Source organism: Meriones unguiculatus (genome assembly GCF_030254825.1).
Source record: "Meriones unguiculatus strain TT.TT164.6M chromosome 13 unlocalized genomic scaffold, Bangor_MerUng_6.1 Chr13_unordered_Scaffold_34, whole genome shotgun sequence".
Lineage (NCBI taxonomy): Eukaryota > Metazoa > Chordata > Mammalia > Rodentia > Muridae > Meriones > Meriones unguiculatus.
The window spans coordinates 12,001,268-12,024,933 of record NW_026843646.1 but is presented as its reverse complement, the minus strand read 5'-3'; the positions used below and the strand labels follow the sequence as shown (position 1 = coordinate 12,024,933).

At 44.1% G+C, this 23,666-nt stretch overlaps 1 pseudogene; it reads right to left on the bottom strand.

Moving 5' to 3' along the window:
• LOC132650922 (grainyhead-like protein 2 homolog) overlaps positions 1–22,752 on the bottom strand; it is a 59,538-nt pseudogene extending 36,786 nt beyond the window's left edge.
• Between the last annotated feature and the right edge of the window lie 914 nt (positions 22,753–23,666).

Below are 23,666 nucleotides of genomic sequence, written 5' to 3'. Positions count from 1 at the left end.
AGCCAACCCAGGCGTGCCACGGGGGCAATGCAGATAGGTCCACATACATGGAAGCAAGCCAGATCCTCAGCCTTAGCCAAATGTGGAATTGTTCGTGACAGAGAGCACTCACCATCGGGAAGGTGGAAGGCGGAAACCAGCTCCATCTTTAAGGCATAGCATTCCGCAGCTCTCTACAGTTCCCCCTTTTTGTTTTAGACGCATCAGGCAAGAGTAGAGGTCTGATCTCTGATATTAGAAATAAATTGGGACTTTGTACTGATGTTCATTTAGGTGTCATCCACCCAAAGAGCATCATACCCTTCCGATACCTTTTTCTCAGAGGCGGAACCTGGGGCATCAACCCGCATGCAATCAGACATGCTCTTCTCTGGGTCAAAAGCTGCTGACCCTGAGTGCAGTGCTTAGCCTCGCATCCTGAGCGTATCATTTTAGCTTTTTATGGTATCCAACCATGCTTGGGGAGAATGTCCTGCTTCAATGGCTGTAAAGGCCTGAATGATCATGGCTGCATCACACTGTTGTGAGACTCTAATCTTGCATATATACCACAGGCAAACCAAGGAGACCAACACCAGAAGGCCTGCTAACGCTCCCATGCCCGCCCATTCCTTCAGATGATTCATGGCTGCAGCAATCCATGTTGATAATCCTGTGGCTAGTCCTGCGTCCACTCCGGTAGAATTTACTGTGACAATGGCCACTCTCAGCTGCTCCATCGTAGTATCGAATTCTCCAGTCCAATTACCTAAAATATAGCTCGACAATTGTTTAGACAGATTTGCAGCGCAGGAAAAATTCTCATGTTGTATGCTAGTGACACAAAGTCCAGCATACTTTCATTGACAGCCAGGTTGAGCGATTTGCCATAGGGTATCAATTTGCTCCTGCAAGAGGTCAATCCTCTGATTGAACACCATCAAGCTTCCTTTTAGTTTAGCATTAATTCCTTTATGTACAACTAAGGCATGAGCTACATTGGCTAAATGATTATTCAGGGTCTGAGCAGTCTGCCCAGTATGACTCATGGCTAATGCCCTGGTGGTAGCTCCAACAGCCGCCAATGAGATGGTAGTAACAATGGTGGCTGTAGTTCCAAGATCCCTTTTCTGTCTGAAGAGAGTCATAGCGTGAGGGGCATCAATGGGCATAGGCACCCAGTGAGGCATGCGAGTAACCAGGGCATACCTAACTTTCCTAGCATTCCAGCATTGGGCAAAAAAGCAAGTATGATTACCACAATTACTTGGCTCTATCTGGCTAATAATGAATAAAAATGGGGGATATAGACAAACAGGTGTGGGCTTATAGGAAATATTATGAGAAGCCTTAACCCCTCGTTGGAACATCCTGTGTCAGTTCTAGAACTAGCAGTGGTGGTGTCTGAGGTCTGAGTAGGTTCAGGAGACCATTGCCCCCAGGGGCGAGATGTGCTCCATGCCAATTGACTAACTCCATGTTTTCCTCCAATTTTGAAAGTCATTTAAGGTTCTTAAATTATTTTTTTCCCTTTTTTCTTAAATTTTTCATCAATTACACTTTATTCATTCTGCATCCCCCCATAAGCCCCTCCCTCCTCCCATCCCAATCCCACCCTCCCTCCTCCCTCTGCTTGCATGCCACTCCCCAAGTCCACTAATAGGGGAGGTTCTCCTTTCCTTTCTGATCTTAGTCTGTCAGTTCACATCAAAAGTGGCTGTATTGTCCTCTACTGTGGCCTGGTAAGGCTGCTCCCCCCCCAGAGGGAGGTGATCAAAGAGCAGGCCAATCAGATTATGTCAGAGGCAGTCCCTCTTCACATTACTATGTAACCCAATTGGACTCTGAACTGCCCTGGGCTACATCTGTGCAGGGGTTCTAGGTTATCTCCATGAATAGTCCTTGGTTGGAGTATGAGTCTCTGGGAAGTTCCCTATGTTCAAATTTTCTTGTTCTGTTGCTCTCCTTGTGGAGACCCTGTCCTCTCCAGCTCTTACTATTTCCCAGTTCTTACCTAAAATTCCGTTCACTCTGCTCAACAGTTGCCCATCAGGCTCAGCATCTGCTTTGATAGTCCGAAGGGCAGAGGTTTTCAGAGGCCCTCTGTGGTAGGTTCCTAGGTTGTTTCCTGTTTTCTTCTTCTTCTGATGTCCATCCTCTTTGCCTTTCTGGATGGGGTTTGGACGTTTTAGTTAGGGTCCTCTCTCTTGCCTAGTTTCTTTAGATGCACAGGTTTTAGTGGGTTTGTCCTATGTTGTATGTCTATATGAGTGAGTATATACCATGTGTGTCTTTTTGCTTCTGAGACAACTCACTCAGGATGATCCTTTCCAGATCCCACCATTTACCTGCAAATTTCATAATTTCCTTATTTTTCATTGCTGAGTAATATTCCATTGTGTAGATGTACCACAATTTCTGCATCCATTCTTCAGTTGAGGGGCATCTGGGTTGTTTCCAGCTTCTGGCTATTACAAATAAAGCTGCTACAAACATGGTTGAGCAAATGTCCTTTTTGTGTACTTGAGCCTCTTTTGGATATATGCCCAGTAGTGGTATGGCTGGATCTTGAGGAAGCGCTATTCCTAGTTGTCTGAGAAAGCGCCAGATTGATTTCCAGAGTGGTTGTACAAGTTTACATTCCCACCAGCAGTGGAGAAGGGTTCCCCTTTCTCCACAACCTCTCCAGCATGTGTTGTCACTTGAGTTTTTGATCTTGGCCATTCTCATGGGTGTAAGGTGAAATCTCAGGGTTGTTTTGATTTGCATTTCCCTAATGGCTAATGAGGTTGAGCATTTCTTTAAGTGCTTCTCTGCCATTCGGTATTCCTCTACAGAGAATTCTCTGTTTAGCTCTGTTCCCCATTTTTTAAGTGGATTACTTGGTTTGCTGCTTTTCAGCTTCTTTAGTTCTTTATATATACTGGATATGAGTCCTCTGTCAGATAAAGGGTTGGTGAAGATTCTTTCCCAATCTGTAGGTGGTCGCTTTGTTTTGATGACGGTGTCCTTTGCTTTACAGAAGATTTTCAGTTTCATGAGGTCCCATTTATTGGTTGTTGCTCTTAGAGCCTGTGCTGTTGGTGTTCTGTTCAGGAAGTTTTCCCCTGTACCAATGAGTTCTAGGGTATTTCCCACTTTTTTTTCAAGCTGATTTAATGTGTCTGGTTTTATGTTGAGGTCTTTGATCCACTTGGACTTCAGTTTTGTGCAGGGTGACAAGTATGGATCTATTTTCATTTTTCTACATGTAGACATCCAGTTAGACCAGCACCATTTGTTGAAGATGCTATCTTTTTTCCATTGTATGGTTTTGGCGTCTTTGTCAAAGATCAGGTGTCCATAAGTGTGTGGGTTTATTTCTGGGTCCTCTGTTCGGTTCCATTGATCCCATGATCTCATTATTAATTTCCACTGTTTCTTGGGCTTTCCAATAGAAACAGTCAACCCTATCTTTAATTGATTTAATTTAGAAAGCAATTTAAGATTTAAAACTAAATCCTCACAACCATGATTCAGTGTCATGGATTTATTTGACTTCATACAAATTGAATTTTGTACTTGTACTATCTTTCTGGCTAAAGGCTATTTATATATTAATGTATTTCCTAATACTCAGGATCCTAAAGAACTCATCTAAAGAATCACACAGGTTTATTGCAATAACCACAGGTAGGGTGTGCACCCAGAAATAAGTTTAACACTAGAACCCATTCTCCCTTCATGAATATTATATAAATAAGTAAGTGTGTTGGTGCCAATTTCTCTCCTCTTTTTTCTTCTTCCTCCCTCTCCTCCCCCTCCTTCTTTCCCTTTCTCCCTCTCTCCTTCTCCCACCCCTCCTCCTTCTTCTCTCCCCTTCTCCTTCCTTAGGCAGGATCTCACTATGTGGCTCTAGCTGTCCTGGAACACACTAGATAGATAGTTCTCTGTCCTGAACTCAGAGATCCTCCTGCCTCTTCCTCTGCCTCTGCCTCTGCCTCCCAGGTGCTGGGATTAGTTCTTGGTTCTTATTAAAGACCTTTAGATAGTTTCCTTACATTTTGTCATTTTTCTTCCACATGAGTGCAGATGGAATGACAAATGAAACAGGCAAAAAAGTAAGAGTAAACTCTAGCCAAGCAAGAACATAATAAAATGTGAGCTATCACTCACTTCACGCTGTGACTCACCCAGCAGTGACAAGCATCCTCCTGTGCTGGCAGTGTGCTCAGAGGTGAGGATAGCAAGGCAAGACCAGCCCCCACACCTGCTCTCAGGCCCCTTTGCTGTTTTGTTCAGGATTTCAGGATTTCCTGAAGCCTCCGATTATACAGCACTTGTAGATATGATTACTGTATTTCTTTTTTTTGTTTGTTTTATCTTTCATTCTTACAATGTATTTTATTTTTTACACATGCTACAAGTGCGTCTGAATACACAGATGAACATTTGAGTTGCTCTCACATTCTACCCTGCCATGGTTTTTCTGTTTTTCCACCACCAGTGTGTTTTCTGTTGTTGTTTTCAGAGCACGTCAAATCTGGTCCATTTCAGGGCACTTTGGTCTGCTGTCTCTGCAGATCCACACTGGACGACTGGACGACTACCCCGCCCCCTTTGAGACTTCAGTTCAATACTAACTCTTCAGACACACAAGCCAGAGTTACTTTTCTCTCCTTCCCATCCAGAGGCATACTTGACTGCATTTCTCTTTTCTGTTTTCTTCATACACTGAAGAAGTATTTGAATTTAATGTGTTTAGTTACCTGTTCCATGAGGGCAAAAGCCCAAAAGGCCATTTCTCTGTCTCAGGTCAGCTTCATTCTGCCAGGCTTAGGTTCCTCATCAAGTATTTACTCAATGAGTTAAGAAACATAATTTTTTTTCCAAATATGCATTTTTCCTTTATGCACAATCGTGCTTTCATAATAGTACCTAGAAGCTGAGACTGACAGAGTAGCTGAAGTTGTCAAGACCACACAGTGGGTCACTGCTGACCGGATATACCCTCTGAAGCTACCTGACAGCGCGTCTGCGTGCCTATTTACCTACCTAGTGACTGAGGTAGCAGTATAGCTACGATAAGACCAACAACATAGTCAGCATGATTGTCTGTCTGTCCGTCCAGCAAACCACCTCCCTATCCACACATGCTCACACCCTTGGAAGGGCTACAGATGAGAAGCACAGAGGCTCTCTAACAGCAGGCCCTGCTCCCGGGACAAGAGCACTGCTCATGCCCAGTTCTAGTCAGTGTTGTGGAACAAGCATAATTAGTTGAACAATACAAACCATACTTGCTATGAGAACTTGCAAAGAAGTAAAGAGCTTAACTGGGAAGGCTCCCTGTAGGAATCAGGGGTGAGAACAAAGGCTGCAGGATGCGGAGATCCCTGGAATCAGCGCCGAAGCTGCCCTGGGGCCCGTGTGTCATGGGTCAAGTGGGACAAGTAGGTGTGGGCCACAGTACCCAGTAAGAGGCCCAGTGAGACCTGAGAAAAGCAGTGGGGCTCCGGAGTGGCAGGGTTCACACCCTTCCAGAGTAGGTGAAACATTAAAAATGTAAGACAAACCTGGGCCAGGCAGGCTGGTAGTGAAAGGGCACAGGGCTCCCCAGGGAGCCAGAGGCTTCGGCTACAGCCTCCAAAGCAAGTGGTAAGTGGTGTCACCTGCAGTGAGGGGGTTAGAAGATGCCAGCTTTCTCTACAGCTGAGAGCAGGGTGAAAGTCTTGAACAAAAACAGAGAGAGAGAGAACGAAAGAATGAAAAAAGAAAGAAAGAGAAGGGGAGAGGGAGGGAAGGAAGGAAGGAAGGAAGGAAGGAAGGAAGGAAGGAAGGAAGGAAGGAAGGAGCAGAAGGAAGCTCCTTCAGCCAGCCCTCCTTCTTGCAGACCCTGTCTTTTGAGAAGCTCTAATAATCCCCACTTTGGTGCTATGGTATTTAAATGAGGCCATACTTTTCAACCGGAAAGGAACCATGCAAGCAAAAGTAAGGAGCTTCCCCAACCTCGCCACCCACCACACAGCCCACAGCCAACCTCCATGATGCTCATCTTTGTAACTGTTCTTCCTCAGAGCCAGAGCAGTCAAGCAGACCACCCCTGTGCACTGCTCAGGTAGCTCTACTGCACCACAGGGGCCCCCAACCCTGCTCTTTCAGGGGGACACTACCCTATCCTGGCCAGATTTTTCCTCAGGGAGTTTGTAAAGCCAACCTCAGATGACTCCAGTTTCTAAGCCTCAATGATTAAACAAACATTAAATCAAGGTAAATTTATTTTTAAAATATCAAATCGGCTGACTGGTGGTGCATGCCTTTAATCCCAGCACTGGGACGCAGAGGAAGGTGGGATTTTTAGTTCAAGGACATCCCAGTCTAAATAGTGAATTCCAAGACAGCCAGAACAACACAGAGAAACCCTGTCTCAAAAAAAAAATCATTAAGTCTACTTCTCCACAGAACTTAGCAGGAGGGATGTCTAGGCCAGAGACTCCATTCATCTCCAATTTTCACTGTTCAGCTCTGCCACCCCATTGGATCTTACACAGCAGCATACTAGGATGAGGAGGGCCTTGGACACTGCCTAACAGTGACTGCTTCACACATTGACAAGCTCCCTGTTGTGGGAATTTAAGTGTAAATTCAGTCAACTTTTTGGTGGTTTTGCTTTCTTGTCCTCTCTTTCTCTCTATCACACCCTCTCTGGATAGGGCCTCATATATCCCTGGTATGTGTGTGGCTGGTGATCAAAACCTGGGCTTTGCACATACCAGGTGAGCAACCTAGCAACTTAGCCACATCCCCAGATCTAAAAACTTTGTAATGCTCCAATCCAATACAAAACTCAAAAGGCACCAAAAGCAAAACTGCAAACACTCTCCCGCCCTTGCTCCCCAGTCAAGTACCTCAGTGTACTATGCAAATGTGAGTTCTGTCCTATTCTCAAAGGGCAGAAGAGAACACATATTCCCAATTCTCACTTTTCCCACATAATGATGAAATCTGATAGCTGTGTCTCTTTAAAAATGCTTACATATAGCATGAGAAATCCCCCCCCCCAATTAGGCTGTTTCCAGCTTTTAGTTTATAACCAATGCCAGTGTGAATGTCTGTGTGGTTTTTGTATACAACTGTACACAGGAACATAAATTTGCTGCTTAAGTTGTTTTCTCCAGCTGAAAGTGGAGAAGAAAAAGCCATGCCTCAGTGGTTCCTGCCTGTGATACCAGTGCTGGGAGGTGGAGGCAAGAGTCTTGGAAGTTCACCTTAGTTCCAGGCCTGTCTTAGCTTCTCTGAGAGCAGGACCTGTGCCTGGCCAGGAATCCCATCTCTCAAAACTGGTATCTCATCTGCTGCCTCAAATACACCCTTGTCTCCCTGGCCATGAGAGTGGAGATGTCCCTTCACAGTCCTCCCAACATAGACCAGCACTATGGAAGGACTGTGCTCAGCCTAGACTTGCTTGGCTCTGTTGTGAATTTGCTGTGTTACTGAGGTAAGCTACTAACTTCAACTCACTCCTCAGATGAAAGCTGTCACCTGGTTAGAATCACGAATAATTGGATAATACGTATAAAGGCCTAGCAGGGTGCCTGATATATAGTAATTGCTGAACAAATATTAGTCATTGTGCACACAGGCACACACCATTATGTCATGAAATCCAAGTGTGTAATCCAATTCTCTGCACAACACAATAGTTTATAGCTGTGAAGTTCAGAGCTGTAAGTAGAATGCAGGGCAGAGACCATGGCTGCTCCACACTAACAAAAGATCAACTGATATCTTCGGTGAGATGCCATCCAAAGATTACTCCTTGTTCACAAGCATTAGCTCCAGTTTTCCTGTCAGCCCTTACCTTATAAAAGAGGAACAAAGGCAAGGCTTTGTTTAAGTTCAATACCACAGATTCCAGCAAATGTTTGTCTTTCCCTTTTAAAGCTCCCTCCGCCCACACCACGCCCCAGCAAACCCATAAAAACGCCATTTGCCCTGCTCGGCTGTGTGTAACTCAATCCTTCTGAGACCTCTCCCAGGAGCCTCTCCCAGTGCTCTCTTTACTTTTGAGACCATGGGATGCCCTATAATATTCTCTATCAGATAACCTGCTTAAAATCGGCCTAAGTTAAGCAAAATACTAACTTAGTCTAAGTGAATGGTAACTTCTGCACAAACGGCTTTATCTTTTAACTGCCATAGAAGCTCCCTAAGAAAAGGCATCAACTTCCTGTTGATGCTGTGGGGTAGGGAACCAGCAAAGTTATGAACCTTGCTCACCCGGAACTATGGCATCCTTTAGGCAGTCCATTCTCTCTCTCTGTGCATTCTGAAAACCAATGTTTGCACATCTTGTCCCCTCCTCTGGTGTCCAGGAGTTCAAGGAAGAGTTCAAGGGAGAGTCCATTTAGAAGCATGCCCTAGGAAGGTACACCATGACTACCAAATTTAGATTTTTGTAAATTACTTTTCAGATTTATGCATTTTATTCTATGAACAGAAGTGTTTTGCGTGTGTGTGCGTGGTGTGTGTATGTGGTGTGTGTGTGTATGTATGTATGTATGTATGTATACCATTTGCATGGCCCAGGCTCTATGAGTTTAGAAGCATCAGACCCTTCAAAGCTGGAGTCACAGATGGTTGTGAGCCACCATGTGAGTGCTGGAAATAGAACTTGGGTCCTCTACAAGACTAGTGCTCTTAACCACTAAGTCATCTCCAGACTCAGAAGTTTAGCTTTCTAAGAGCCCTGTACTTGGCACAGAGCACCAATAAAGCAGGGTGTGATTGCACAAGCCTGTAATTCCAGCACTGGGCAATGGTGGCAGGATTATCAAGAGATCACAGCCAGCCTCTGCTACATGAAAGCTTGACTCAACAACAGCACCTGTTAGACATCTCAGATGAAAAAAGAAATACTGGAAAAGAGACAGCTAGATGAGGCTGGAAAAATGATTCAGCAATTAAGTGCATTCAGTGCTCTTCCAGAGGATCCAAACTTGGTTCCTAGCACCCATGTTTGTGAGAGACCAAAAGATAAGCAGCGATTGTTAACACTATGTAGAGTAGGCGCGGTATAGCAGTAAGTTCCCTGAGGGAAGAGCTACCTCGCTGCATTCTTTCCCGCCTTCCCGGTTCCGGGTGGGTACGTGACTCGGCTCACAATCTGCCTTCCCGCCTTCCCTGTTCTGGGTACGTGACTCGACTCACAATCTGCCTTCCCGCCTTCCCTGTTCCGGGTACGTGACTCGACTCACAATCTGCCTTCCCGCCTTCCCTGTTCTGGGTACGTGACTTAACTACGGCTTTGTTCAAACCACCCAATCAGACCCCTGTAACTATGCTTCTCGCTTCTGTAACCGCGCCTCCTGCTCCCGAGCCCTATAAAAACCCGTCACCCCAACCGAGAGGCGCGCAAGTCCTCCGATAGGCTTGGTCACCCCGGGTACCCGTGTATCAAAATAAACCTCTTGCGGCTTGCATCCGAAGGCTGGTCTCGCTGTTCCTTGGGAAGCGGGGTCTCCCCGTCTAGATAGGCTCCTGGGAGTCTTTCATTTGGAGGTCCCACCAAGATCTGAGACCCCCGCCCAGGGACCACCGACCCAGCGTCGGGAGGTAAGACCTGCCGGCTTCTTGTTCTGTGAGTCTTGTGTCTCACAGAACGGTCTGTCTTTGTGTGAGTTCATTTCCAGGGGGTTCGAGTCCCCCTGTGGTCTGGACTTGGCCAGGTCATCTGTATCAGACGGAAACTAGAAGGAGCCGACGGGCTTGGACTTCTTTTCCGTGCCTCCTGGGAGACGTCTCAGGAGTGCCTGGTAGGGGAATCATTTGCTTCCCCGTCTGAAAGGTAACCCTTCTTGGGTTCCCTCCTGTCTGGAAACACGAGCCGAGTGGGACTCTTTGGGGCGACGCCCCTGAGAGAAGGCTTCGTGCTTCATCTGGGAGACGGAGGAACCGGACCTCCAACACTGTCTCCATCTGAATTTTTGTGTTCGCTTTGGCACCGATCTCGTACCGCGCGGTTTGTGTTGTCTTCTGTCTGCCTGATTTTTGTCATAAGTGTAGTGAGTGTTGTTTGTCTGTCTACCTTTTGTTTTCTGTTCTGAAAGGCCTCACGAAATTTGTTTAAAATGTGTGCCTATGCGCCTTATTAGATCCATAAGCGCATATTGTATAGGCTGCCACGTGGTCTAAAGTGTCTCAGTGTCTCGCCGCCATCTTGACTTCACCATGTGATTTTATAATGTAACCACCATCTTGGTATGGATAAAAAAAAAAAAAAGAAAAACCTTGGTCAAATAATTCTCATTTCCTTCTAGGTTAAAAGGATAGCTTATTTTAAATTGGTATTGGTTTTAAAAATTAAATTGCTTGCACTGGTAAATTCTGGTTTTAAAATCTGGTTTTAATTTTAAAGATTATGTTTATGCCTTGTGACTTCTACAAAAGGGGCACTTTGTTTTAATATTGCAAAAACGGGTTTTAAAAAATTGTTTAAAGTTTATCAGACATTTGGGTATGACTATGACTGAGAAAATTGCAGTTTTTGAAATGTATCTTATGGAGAGCTGTTTGTTTGATAAGCTGCTTTGTTTATAAAAAAAACATGTTTACACCCTGTTCTTTATCTTGAGACAAAGAAAAGGGGAAGTTTCACCAAGTTCCTTAAAGCTTGTTCTAAGTTCCTTAGAGTTTGGTTGTTACCTTTATGTTATCAGATGCAGGAAAGTTATTTTAAAAAAAAAATTGGCAGTTTCAGAACTCCTCTTTATAGTAATGTAACTTGCTTTTGCTTTGCCTATAAAAAGCAAATCGTACGTAGACTCTGGGCTTCGGCAGGATCATGTCAGAATGGAAAGGATTTTAGTGAGAGTTTTTATGTTGTCTAAAAAGCAAGAAAGAGAGCAAAAAAGTAAGCATGTCTGGTTAAGCCAGAAAAGAAAAGCTAGAAATCTAAATGTATATAGCATGTTGCAGAAGGTTAGTGGATGTGTTATAAAAAGCCAGAGAGTTAATATGATTTAAAGAAAAACTGTATTTTAAAATGTGATACTTCATTTAAAAGGCTGGTGATTCCTCATTACAAAATGTTTTTTTATGCTCTTTTAAGGAAAAAATTTTAGCTGATAGGTTTGGTATGGCTAAAATAATTACAGTTTAAAATTGTTCTGTTATGTAGTTGGTTCTAAAGCTTGTTCGATTACTGGGAACTTTTGGTTGTGGGGGATTATGGAAGCTCCGAAGTGTTTGCTGTATCATCAGCACCTAATGGCCATGTTTGGTATTGTCAGTCACAGCCTGTGCTAATGCTAGCACATGGCCAGCCGCCATGATGGTTCAGCAATGGAGAGCTCGTAAAGCTGTAGTTTGGCTGCCATGTTTGTTTAAGGATTCCAGCTCAGTTCGGTTACACGTGGCCAGCCGCCATGCTGGTCCGGAGATATGTTTAGTCATTAGTGCTAAATGCAAAGCTTTTTAATGTTCAATTTTAATGCAAGTGGTAGGAGCATCAAGATTAGCTAGCCTCTCTATAAACTGTATCCGATTAAAAGGTTTGCTTTGATTTTAGTTCAGAAAGAACAGATTTAAAGTCATGCTAAATACTGCAGTTGAGCCTTACCTAGTCTCTTGTCTATTTGTCTTAAAATATATACTTCTAGGACATGCATCTCGAAAATATGCTAGAATTTGAGATCATAGCATTCTGTTTTATAGGACACAGTTTAGAGCAGATGATAAAAACAGAGTAACTCGGATATGCTGGCCCTCAAGCTTGTCAGAAATCTGAATTAGGCATTTTAACATGTGTAAGCTTATTGTGACAGGAAGTCCCGCAATCCTGGCAGTAGGTCCCCCAAGGTCTCTGAGAAGATTTGGGCACAACGACAGATGAATGCTACTCTGGATTGTGGTATGCTAACCACTGGGCAATACTGCCTCAACTGGCCTACTGTTAGGGCCCAGCCAAAACTGTGGACACCTGGAGTCAATGTTTCACATTGCTAAGGGCGAGGTGAGGCCATTCTCTCGTTTCTTTCTCCACAGAAACAGTCTCTCATCTTATGTGCCTGGCAGAACTGCGTCTGTTCAGGATGCTGAAACACAGGAGCCAGGGACACTGCCTAGGTAATGGGCTAACTAGTCATCCCTGTCATTTTGATTGGCACGTGGATTGGTATTTATTTAGCTTATAATTTATCCTTCTCAGGTCTCTGAACACCTTGACGGCTATGCTAAGCTTACGGTAGCTTTGCAGCTAGAGAAAAGACAATTAGATCGACTGTTAGCTCATTGATCAACTCATTAGCTAGAACCACAGAGTACTAGATACCTTATTTAGAAAAAAAGACAGGTTTGCCTTGCTCACAGGACTCATGTCTTATGATAAATAAGTGGAGCTTATATAGAGTCTGAGAATATAGGAGTTTAGGTTGTAAAAATCTAGAGTGTTATTATTTAGTTTAAAAAAATGTTTCAGGGTTGATAAATTCAAAAGATTGGAGAGTCTAAGTAGTTTTTTTAAGATATAATTAAAGCAGATTAAAAATGGGAAATATTTTAAATTTCTCCCCCCTTTGCTACTGTTGTGCTTATGTTATAAAATTTTAAAAGTTCAGAGTGTTGACATTGATCAATAGAGTTCTGATAAGTTGATGGAGCAATAACTGCTTATTATTCAGTCACCAGGTTAAGATTTTAATTTCCTTTGTTGGCTTCTGAAGATAGACTAAAGGTGCTTCTTGTTATTTTAAAAACATCTGTTTAATGTGTGTATCTGACCCAAAAGTCATAGCTTTTAGTATGGTATTCTTAATATCTGCCATTTCTGGGGTAGATTTTGACACAGAAATATCCTAAACCTATTCCTTCTAGTTGCTTTGTTAAGGAAAGTCCAAGCATCCAGGGTTTAGCACTAAAAGCCAGTAATGTATTTCTGCCTAACTTTCCAGTGTAAACATAAAAGTAAAAGTGAAAACTAAAAGTATATGCTGAGTGTATAAGAATGGCCAAGCTTCATTCGTGACTAATTACAAACAGCTATGCCCACAAAAAAATGTTACTGTGGACACACTTAGGTTGTGTATAAAGGTTATAAAACAAACAGCTAACTGATACTCATTCAGTGGGATGCAGTTTTACCTGTTACTCTCAAAATGTTTGATTTGCTGAGATGTTACTTTTCTGAGTATTTAAAATTATGTATATTTCCTTTTGTGTACTAAAATTTCATGTGAGTTTCAGGATGTGACCTGGATCTGGCATAGCTCAAAAGGATCGCAGATGAGATTTTCCCTGATCTTTCCCATTTAATAGACAAATTTTAACTTCTCTCTCCAGTCTGAATTTGTCTCAGCAGATCTTCACCTGTTTAACTCTGTCCGGGATCAGCTGTGGACTGCAAGCTGAGATCTGGACTTCCTGGAAACTGACATGATTGCTCCCTGCCTCTTCGGGTGGATCAATGAACCAGATGCTTGGGACTTCCCCATTGCCCAGCCTTTGACTGGCATTTCAGCCTTCCTAGCCCCTGATGCCTACGGTCCAACGGTCAGCTCGAAGAAGCTCCAGAAGACGGATCTACGCCCAAATTCCCCCTAGCAGGCTGAAATGCTAAGTCAAAAGGGGCTCCCTGGCATTAGCTATTGTCTTGGACATCTGCTTAGCTGAAATGGACACTAATATTGCAGCAACTGGGCTAAAAGCCTAGAGAGATCCTGTAATAGTTCTCCTTGGCTTACTACCCCTATATCCACCCTGAAGGGACCCCAGATCCCATTATAAAAAATAATCTATAAGATACAAGGGGTCATATCTGGAAGACCCAAGATTGGGTCTTCAAATGATCGTAGGAAAGGGGGAAATGAGAGACCAAAAGATGAGCAGCGATTGTTAACACTATGTAGAGTAGGTGCGGTATAGCAGTAAGTTCCCTGAGGGAAGAGCTACCTCGCTGCATTCTTTCCCACCTTCCCGGTTCCGGGTGGGTACGTGACTCGGCTCACAATCTGCCTTCCCGCCTTCCCTGTTCTGGGTACGTGACTTAACTACGGCTTTGTTCAAACCACCCAATCAGACCCCTGTAACTATGCTTCTCGCTTCTGTAACCGCGCCTCCTGCTCCCGAGCCCTATAAAAACCTGTCACCCCAACCGAGAGGCGCGCAAGTCCTCCGATAGGCTTGGTCACCCCGGGTACCCGTGTATCAAAATAAACCTCTTGCGGCTTGCATCCGAAGGCTGGTCTCGCTGTTCCTTGGGAAGCGGGGTCTCCCCGTCTAGATAGGCTCCTGGGAGTCTTTCATTTGGAAGTTTACAACTGCCTATAACTCCAGTTCAAGGGGAATCTGACAGCCTCTTTTGGCCTCTACGGGAAATGCATACAAACACACACACACCCAAATAAAAATTAAAATGAAAAAATGAAAGAGGAGGAGGAAGAAAAGAAATAGCAAACCTGAGACATGATAGGTACTGAGTTTAAGGATAGCTTTTAATTAGCATAATCTCACTCACCTAAAGTAACTATAAAGTTGTACAAGATTAAAAAATTCTGTTCTCCCCATTTCACTGCTTTCTTGTAGTGAAATGTCACTGCCATCACAGACCTGCTCTGTTAACAAGTTGTCTCTTAAACTCAGAGGGACTGTACTGTCCACTCCTGGCTCACATGCAGGGACTGGGTGGGGCTTGCTCACCACTAGCTGCACCTTGAGAGAGGAGCACCTGAAGGAAGAAACCAACACACAGGAGGAGAGACAAGGGAAGTTGCTCTACAGGACACAGGTCCTCAGATCTCTACACACTGACTCTGCCTACTTGCCCTATAGTACAGGTGCTGCTAGGCACTGCTTCCCATTGGCTTTTGTCTTCCTCAGAGACAGATTTACAGATGGATGGAGACCTCTTATCTTCAGTTGTCATCAGCCAGCCATCTCAACAACCACTCCTCAAAAAACAGCCTCAGCTTTAGATGACATCTTTTAAATATTAGAGCAAACTCAGATACTTAACATTAATTAGAAGTAGACTAGTAAGGAAGCAGGGCTCAGGGGAAATGTCAGCACGCCATGGCCACAATCACCTGATGGGTTTCTACAGGTACAAGCTTACAGACAACTTTTTATTCTAAATCCTCTCTCTCTCTCTCCATTCCTCCTCCTCCTCTCTCTCCTGTGGGGTGTGTGTGAAGGTCAGAACAACTTGCAGTGTGTTTGCTTATTTGATTGCTTAAGTTGCACATACCTTCATCTTCTCTGAAAATAATCTCCATCTTAGTTTTGTTTGTGTGTTAGATGCTGGGCCTCTTGCATGGTTTTGAACAAAAGGAAAAGAACAAAAAGTCTCTACTATTCATGACAGGAAAAAAGTATAAAAGAAAAACACAAGCCCATAAATGTGAAAATAAATTTCAGGATACCAGAGAAAGAACTAGAGAGGTGAGTAGATAGAGAATAAATGTGTAAAGGTAGAAAGAACCCAGTTAAATACCTCAGAACTGCAGTCTTGGGAAATGCTGCTCTTTAGTATGTACAGAGTAGAAAGACCCACTAATGTTAGGCTATTCAGAGCACGCATGTGTGAGTGGGCACGTACACACACATTCAGCAGAGATTGTTGATGTCAAGTTAGTCTACACACATACAAGCACTCAGCTGAAGAGAGCAAAATATCTGAAGTAGTAGCTACGTCCATTCTGGTCAATGGTTTGGGCTTTTGTTATTGTTGGTGGTGGTAGTTCTTTTTGGTTTTTCAAGACAGGGTTTCTCTGTGTAGTCCTGGCTATCCTGAAACTCACTATGTGGACCAGGCTGGACTCAAACCACAGAGATCCACCTGGCCTCTGCCTCCTGAGTGATGGGATTAACAATGGTTTTTATGATACAAACAAGTAATGCTCCAGGGCATAAGGATAAGGAAAGCTCTGGGCTCTGAAGTGTTAAAACAGCACACCAGCTTTTCTGGGGGCCGGCTGCTGTGGGGCTGAGGATGTTAAACATGGGGCCTGTGGCCAAGCAGGAAGAGTCATTTAATCCGCTTTGCTGAGGAGGTGAAGCTGATGCCCATCTTCCCTCCTGGGCCCATGTAAGTTGCACTCTGCAATTATTGGAAAAGGAAAATTATAGCACTTTTTTTTGGTCTCATTGTAATGGATGATTTGCTTCCATGAAGATGGGTAGGACAGGAGCCTGAGGGTAGCATCCACCCTTCCATCTACCTAATCTTGCAGGACTGGGATGCAAATTGGAAGTTGAGATGCAAAGAAATGTCCTCCATGACATCTCTTAGCCCTGTACATCCAGTTGCATCCTAAACATCTGTTGATACAGACGTGTTTCTGAAACTCTCTTCCTGAGACTGGAAGAACATTCACTGGTAATCTAATAATAAAGGGATGAGTGGGACACATCAAGTCCTTAAGTGCAGCTAGTGGAAGGTATTCAGGCAAACAGGACAGACAGCATCAAACAGGAAGCCTTGTTCTACCCTGACAGGCAGAGACGCTAAATCCAAAGGCAGCAAAGAATACCCTACTATGCCAGCTTAATATTACTGAATTATTTTAGGTTGCTTTTGTTTGTTTGTTTCAAGATGGGGTTTCACCATTTAGCCCTGGCTCTCCTGGAACTAGCTCTGTAAACCAGGATGTCCTCAAACTCATAAATACATCAGTCTGCCTCTACCTCCCCAGTACTGGGATTAAAGGCATGTACCACCACAGCCTGGCAGGTTTTTCTTTAAAACTTGTCAAAAGAAAGGCCAACAAGATGTCTTAGTGGGCAAAACTACTTGCCACACAAGCTTGGCAATCTGAGACCTGTTCCCACAACCTAGATAGGGAGTTAGGGATGCTGGTGTGTCTGTAATCCCACAGTCCTCCTGAGAGATGGGATGCAGAGACAGGAAGTTTATGTCCTCCTGCCTGGACTGTGGAGGGTGACAGAGACAAGAGACCCTGACTCAGAACAAGGTACAAAGAGAGATACAACTCTGGGAAAGTGTCCTCTAAGCTCTACATGCATGTCCTCACTCCTGTGCACCCAGGCTCACACAGAGAGACACATTAATAATAATAATAGACAGTAAACAAAAATTTTTCTAAAGAAAGATGTAATAGACTCGTCTTTAGTGGTGGTGAAGGAGAAATATTTTTTAATTCTTTATTAATTACACTTTATTTATTTTGTATCCTTCCTGTGGTTCCCTCCCTCCTCCCGTCCCAATCCCTCCCTTCCTCCCCCCTCTGCATGCATGCCCCTCCCCAAGTCCACTCTTAGGGGAGGTCTTCTTTTCCTTCCTTCTGATCCTATTCTATTAGGTCTCATCAGGAGTGACTGCATTGTCTTCTTCTGTGGCCTGGTAAGGCTGCTCCCCACTCAGGAGGAGATGATCAAAGAGCAGGCCAATCAGTTCATGTCAGAGACAGTCCCTGTTCCTATTACTATGGAACCCCACTTGGACACTGAACTGCCATGGGGTATTATCTGTGTAGGGGTCTTAGGTTATCTCCATGCATGGTCCTTGGTTGGAGTATATCTCAGGAAAGACCTCTGTGCTCAGATTTTTTGGTTATGTTGCTCTCCTTGTGGAGCTCCTGTCCTCTCCAGATCTTACTGTCTCCCACTTCCTTCATAAGATTCCCTGCACTCTGCCCAAAGGTTGGCAATAAGTCTCAGTATCTGCTTTGATAGTGTACAGGGCAGAGCCTTTCAGAGGTCTCTTTTTCTCCTTCTTCTGATGTTCATCCTCTTTGCTTTTCTGGATAGGGATTGCACTCATATAGACATATAATATAGGATAAACCTACTAAAATCTGTACACCTAAAGAAACTAATCAAGAGGGAGGACTTTTGTTATGCTCGATCCCTATTGAGAAATATTTTTACTGAATTAAGATTCTTCCAAAATATTGGCTGCAGAGGGATTTTTTTTTAAAGACTGGGGAAGGGGTGACCTCCCTCATCCTAGCATTTGCTAGAGTAGGAAGGCGCAAACACAAAACAAAGGGTGTAGTGTGCTGGTCTCCTAATATGGTAACAAGGCAAAGAGTGCAAGGAATTCTGCAGCACTCTAACGCTCACGCTGGTCTCCTGTATGGTCTCCATGACAGACATCCTAGCACTCAGGGACTAGGTTAACCTTGGAATCAGTATGGAAGAGAGAGCAACACTGAAGAGGCAGGGGGCATTTGAACTCTCCCTGGAAACCTGAGAAAGAGCTGCAGTTAGGGCTGCACCGTGTGGGTGATGTCACCGTCGCAGAGATGCTCTGAACCAGTACTCCAAGCTCACTACTCTTGAATGACTCAACAGTCTTGTGTGAAAAATCACCATCTTGGAGATTTGTGCTTGGCAAACCTGCTTTCTAGTACCAGTGTTTGACTTAAAACTTAAAATCGGAATGCCCTGCAGGTGAGAGTCATGTGAGAAAGTAAGGCTCAGAAGCTGTCCCATCATAACCCTCTGGGTGGGACCTCAGGCATCTGTGGAGTGTTTACCCTGACTCCCCACCATTCCACAGCTCGGCAAATAAAACTGAGGAAGGGGACATGAGATGCTGGAAGCCGGCAATGCCTGTAATACCAGCATTTGGAAGGCTGAGACAAGAGGATTGCTGTGAGTTCTGAGCCAGTCTGGGCCACACAGCTTGGCTTAAAAACCACCCCTGTCCCCAGAAAAAATAAACACAAATGCTGGAAACTCTGGTGCCAGGTCTAGGCCACAGCTGTACCTCACTGCAGGTGCCTTCTGCTGCACTGGCCAGGACCCATGCCCACCTGTGGGGACAGTGGGGACACTCAGAACTCCACCATCTACACACCAAGAACCTGAGACAATGCACAGTGCATGGTCCTCCAGACTGCACAGACCCCGAAGGGAACAGGTCCTGTCCAAGACTGTTTAGCCTGCTTGAGTCACCTACCAGAAAGCCACTGTGGCACAACCAGAAAAACCGGCTCTGAGAGGTGGAACCTTGCAGCCACTAGGCCTGAAGCAGGCAGCCAGCTTGGGACCATGGCCAGAGCCTGGGACCACCACAGAACTTGAGCACATTCCTGGCCAAATGTTGTTCCCATTACTAAAGGAAGCTAAATGACTCAGTGTTGGTGTCCTCTCCTTTCTCCTGCTTGCTCCAGAGGAAAGACAGATGCAGGGCTAAGAGGCAGGGCTGCGTAAGGTCCTCAGAAGCAGAGCACTTGCCTAGCACATGGGAAGTCCTGGGGTCAATTTTAAGGACCACACAGGAGTGTGCGCACACACAAACAATAAACACAACATTAGAAGAGGGGCTAAGGAGAAGGCCCAGTGGGTAAAGTACTTGGCACATACACATGAGAAACATTTTAAATCTCATTGTGTTGCTACCTCCCAACAGTGGAAGCTAGCAAAGACCTGAACCTCGGGTGGATGCCATAGTGCATAAAAATTCAAATGTATACCCAGGGCTGGGCAGAGAAAGTTCCAGAACAGAGTAGCACTAGGATAATGTCACTGATCATGAAAGCCACTTACAACCTTGAAAACTTAGGCCCAGTGCCTCTAGAATTCTTAATTATCAAAATAATTAAAAAACCTGCATCTAATAATAATAATAATAATAATAATAATAATAATAATAACAACAACAATAGTGATAACAACAACAATAGTGATGATGATGATAATGATGAAGCCTGGTATTATAGTTTAGGCCTATAATCCCACACCCCAGAAGGCAGCACAGGGAGACCCTATCTCCAAAAAAAATGCTACAAACAAACTAAAAACTCTTTATTTTTAAACATGGGTGAAAATGTTAAAATTTAGAATAATTCATAAATGCACAATATTAACACATGTGCTTTGTGGACCATTGGTCTGTGTTTTCTGGCCACCAAAAAAAAAATCCCAAACATCCTGTGATATAGACTGAGCTGCTGAGACCCCCTCCTGAAGCCTGCAGATATCTGTTGGGTATAAACGTAACAGCAACCCCCGAAAAGAAAACATTTTCTGTATGATATCACCAATCCTCCCTGTTTAGCTGACAGTCTTTCCCACAACTGCTATCCTAGTGTTTCTTTTGCAGTCTACTTACTATAAAATCAGTAATAACCATTTGTAACATTAAAAAGCTTACTTATCACTTAAAACAAAAGACATTCACTAAAAATAGGTATTAAGGAAATAAAACAAACACTGCTGCAGGAAGTATCATAAAATATTGCCCAAGACCATTTGCCAATGTGTACAGAAAACCAGTATGTGTGCCTAGAAGTATACCTGTGCACATATGTGCAAACTCACATACAGACAGGCACACATGTGCACACTCATGCACACAGACATACATGTATCCATCCATGCATACATAAAGTGAGCACTTGTATATGGCAAGTGAGTGGTGTAGAATGAACTGGCTGCAAGATCAGCTAGTGTAGCCCCAAATCAACTATTCCATCAGCTTCCATGGAACCTGTCTCTTGGGATGTCCACTTCTCTTTCAAAGGTCCCTACTGAAACAGCCCTTAACTCACTTGTCTCTACCATCCATTATAGCAGACTGTAATACTGAAAATACAGAGAGGACTGTGGTGCATGTTTAGAGCTAGCTTTAACACTCTAGGACATCTTCTGTGGCAAAATCCCATTTTTCTTCTCAGTAACCATGAAGTGGATATGGCCTCCCCCTGGTCACACTGCTGATTGGTTACTGGATCCCTTGCTGGATCGATATCCCCCAAAGCCTAGTAAGATGCCTGTAGAGACATTTGTTTTGACTGCCAGAGATTCCAGCACATCCCAGTACTGTGCCCTAACACAAACCCCCTTTGTGCAATAGTCTAGCCTCAAAGAGAAACAGAAAGAGCAGGGGCCAGCACAGGCTAAAGAAAGATAGGTGGCAGGAGCCGTGGAATGGCGCAGACAACCTCAGTAAGCTGTGACAGTCTCAGGAGTGAGGAGAGAGTTGGAGAGGTCTCAGGCAACCAAGAGCACATGCTGTGTGCAGGCATGCTAGAGACACATTTTGCCTGAAGTTCTGTGTGAAGCATCTTGTAGTAGGGCCTGTTCCATTCTCTGGAACATTCTCCAGGCTGCACTGCTGACTTGTCACTGAATGCCCATTTGGGTCAGCTTTCTTGGGCCTAAAGCCAGTTTCACCTACATTGTTTTATACATGAGTGGAATGAGACACTGAGCAATTCATTTTCTTCTGGAAAGCCTGCTTGCAAACTCCCAGCCAGTTTCCTCTCTCACCCAGCCTTCCCGCTGAGGACAATGAAGCATTGACAGCCTTGTTTACATTGACCTCCTCCTGAGATGAAAGACAAAGTCTTCTAACACTCTCCAGCCGGTACACAGGTACACAACTGAAGCAGAAAACAAGCTTAGGTTTTATCTGAAACATCCTTTAAGTGCAAAATGAGGCTGAAGAATAAGACACTGAGACCCAGAATGAGCTTTGGGGCCTTCAAAACAGACCTGTGAGCAAACAGGGCTATCTGTGGAAACACTTCCTTATCCAAACCAAGGTAGGGCAGGCATCTGTCCTTGATGCCTGTTTGTCAGAGACATTACTTACCCCTGCACGTCTCAGCTACACTTACACCCAAAGAAACAGAAGAGGGTCAGTCAACAAAGAAGTGTTTCAAAGTCATCGTGGTGAAGGTGATTGGAAGCCCTACTTCTGGAGCTCTGCTCCTTCACCTACTGAAGCTGTATGTCGCTCACTGTGAAGATACAAGCTTCCTGATGGTGGCATAGAGAAGCTGGGGGGCTTACAAGAATCCAAGTGTTAGATGCAAGTTCTAGACTGGAACATGTGGCCTGAAGAACTGAGGAGGGGCAACATGGCGGCTCATCACATTTTTTCAGAGCAGAAGCTCACACCCCACAACAAAAGGAGAAAGGCATGAATCCTCTAAAAGGGAATATAGCAGCGCCCCAGTGCTTGGGAGGAAGAGGCAGTTGAATCTTTGTGAATTCAAGGCTGGCCTGGTCTACAAAGAGAGTTCCAGGAGAACCAAGGCTGTTACACAAAGAAACTCAGTCTTTAAAAACCAAAATAGACAGACAGATACATACATGCATACAGATACATAGATAGATACAGAGATGATAGATAAACAAATAACTAAATAAATAAATAAAATAAGAAAGGGACCACGCTCATTTTCTTCTTTTTGACTCAAGTTTCTAGGAAAACACTACACAGGGTTTTGAACAAGAGTCTTCATTCATTAAGAGTCATGGTAGGTTTCACTAACCTTTGCCTCTTCATTCACATCCCAGGTAAAGGAAACAGCATTGTACGCGATCTCTTCAATGTTTCCAATGGTGTTGAAGCTCTCCTTGTAGTCAGCTATGACAGTGAAAGAGAAAAAGGGCTTAGCAGGGTGGTAGCCAAGAGGAGAGGCACAGGCCTCTAATCCCTGCACTTGGGAGGTAAAGACAAGAGGATCTAGAGTTCCGGGTCATCCTTGTAACAGAGACCAGCCTTGGCCAGTACATGAGACCCTGGCTCAAAACACTCACACGCCACACACATACATATGCACCCATGCACGCACACATGATTGTACACTAAAGTAAGAGTCCCTCGATGACACATTATTTGTCAATGGTAAAGTTTTGAATTTGCCTATTTTGCAATGTGACAAGCTACATATTTCTGCTTACAGAATTCTACGGCTGAAAAAAAATTTACTCACGTCTTTTTATTAAGAGTAAATCTATGTGAACCATGTCTTTATCTGATTTGATTATTAGGTCTTTTTTTCTGTTCACCTTCCTACTTCCCACTTTTTTGACAGCCATCCCCCGCCTCCCCCATACACACACAGGGACAATTTTTAGAAGCAAAATATTCTGCCAGTCAGGCGATGTCACTAAAGGAACTGCAGTAGAGTGAAGGCTTTCCATGAGCAGTGATGGTGATAGAGATCAAACACACACTAAGCACACACTACACTGAGGCACCCCCATGCCAAAGAAGGACATTTCTAAAACTTATCTTAGTACTCCAGAGCGTTGCATTAATCTCACTCGGCTGTCATCACCTGACCACTTTGGGCTCTGTCCTATGGTCACTCCTTACACAATATGTTATCTATTCCCTTATAGTATGCGTCTATTCCCTCATACAGTATGTAGTGATTCCCTTACAGAGTAGGTATCTATTTCCTTATGGTATGTAGCTATTCCCTGTCATCCCATTAGACTCCCCATGGAGTCAATAGAGATCAGCATGGGTGCTGTGTACTGTTATGGGCATGTTGGGCTACACAGAAAAGCCCAATTTGCTTATCTCCAATGATGAAACTGGTACCTCAGCACTGCAGGAAGATTCCTTATTGCTGGGAGCAGAATGGTGCAGGAAAACCCACCTCATGCTCTCCAGACTCCCTGGGATAGGCTGGCTGGTCTAGCCTCAGGCTGAATTCTATTTCCCCCTCTTTCTCGGATCACCTCTGCTTTCTATGATCCCTGAGGAGTTCAAAGCAGTTTGCTGAATGCTGTGTCTTCATTTCATCTACCCTACATGCAAATATCTGCCCATATGCACCTAGCCAGCCTAGACTCTTCTTGTGGAGAGTGCTAACTTATTTCCTTTTCACTCACTCCAGTGGTCTTGCCTAGAGAAACCTCAAAGCAAGATAATGTTTCTTTTCTTTTTTGGCATTGTTTTGTTTCTCTGTGCCTTGAGACACAGTTCCACAAGTATAACCCAA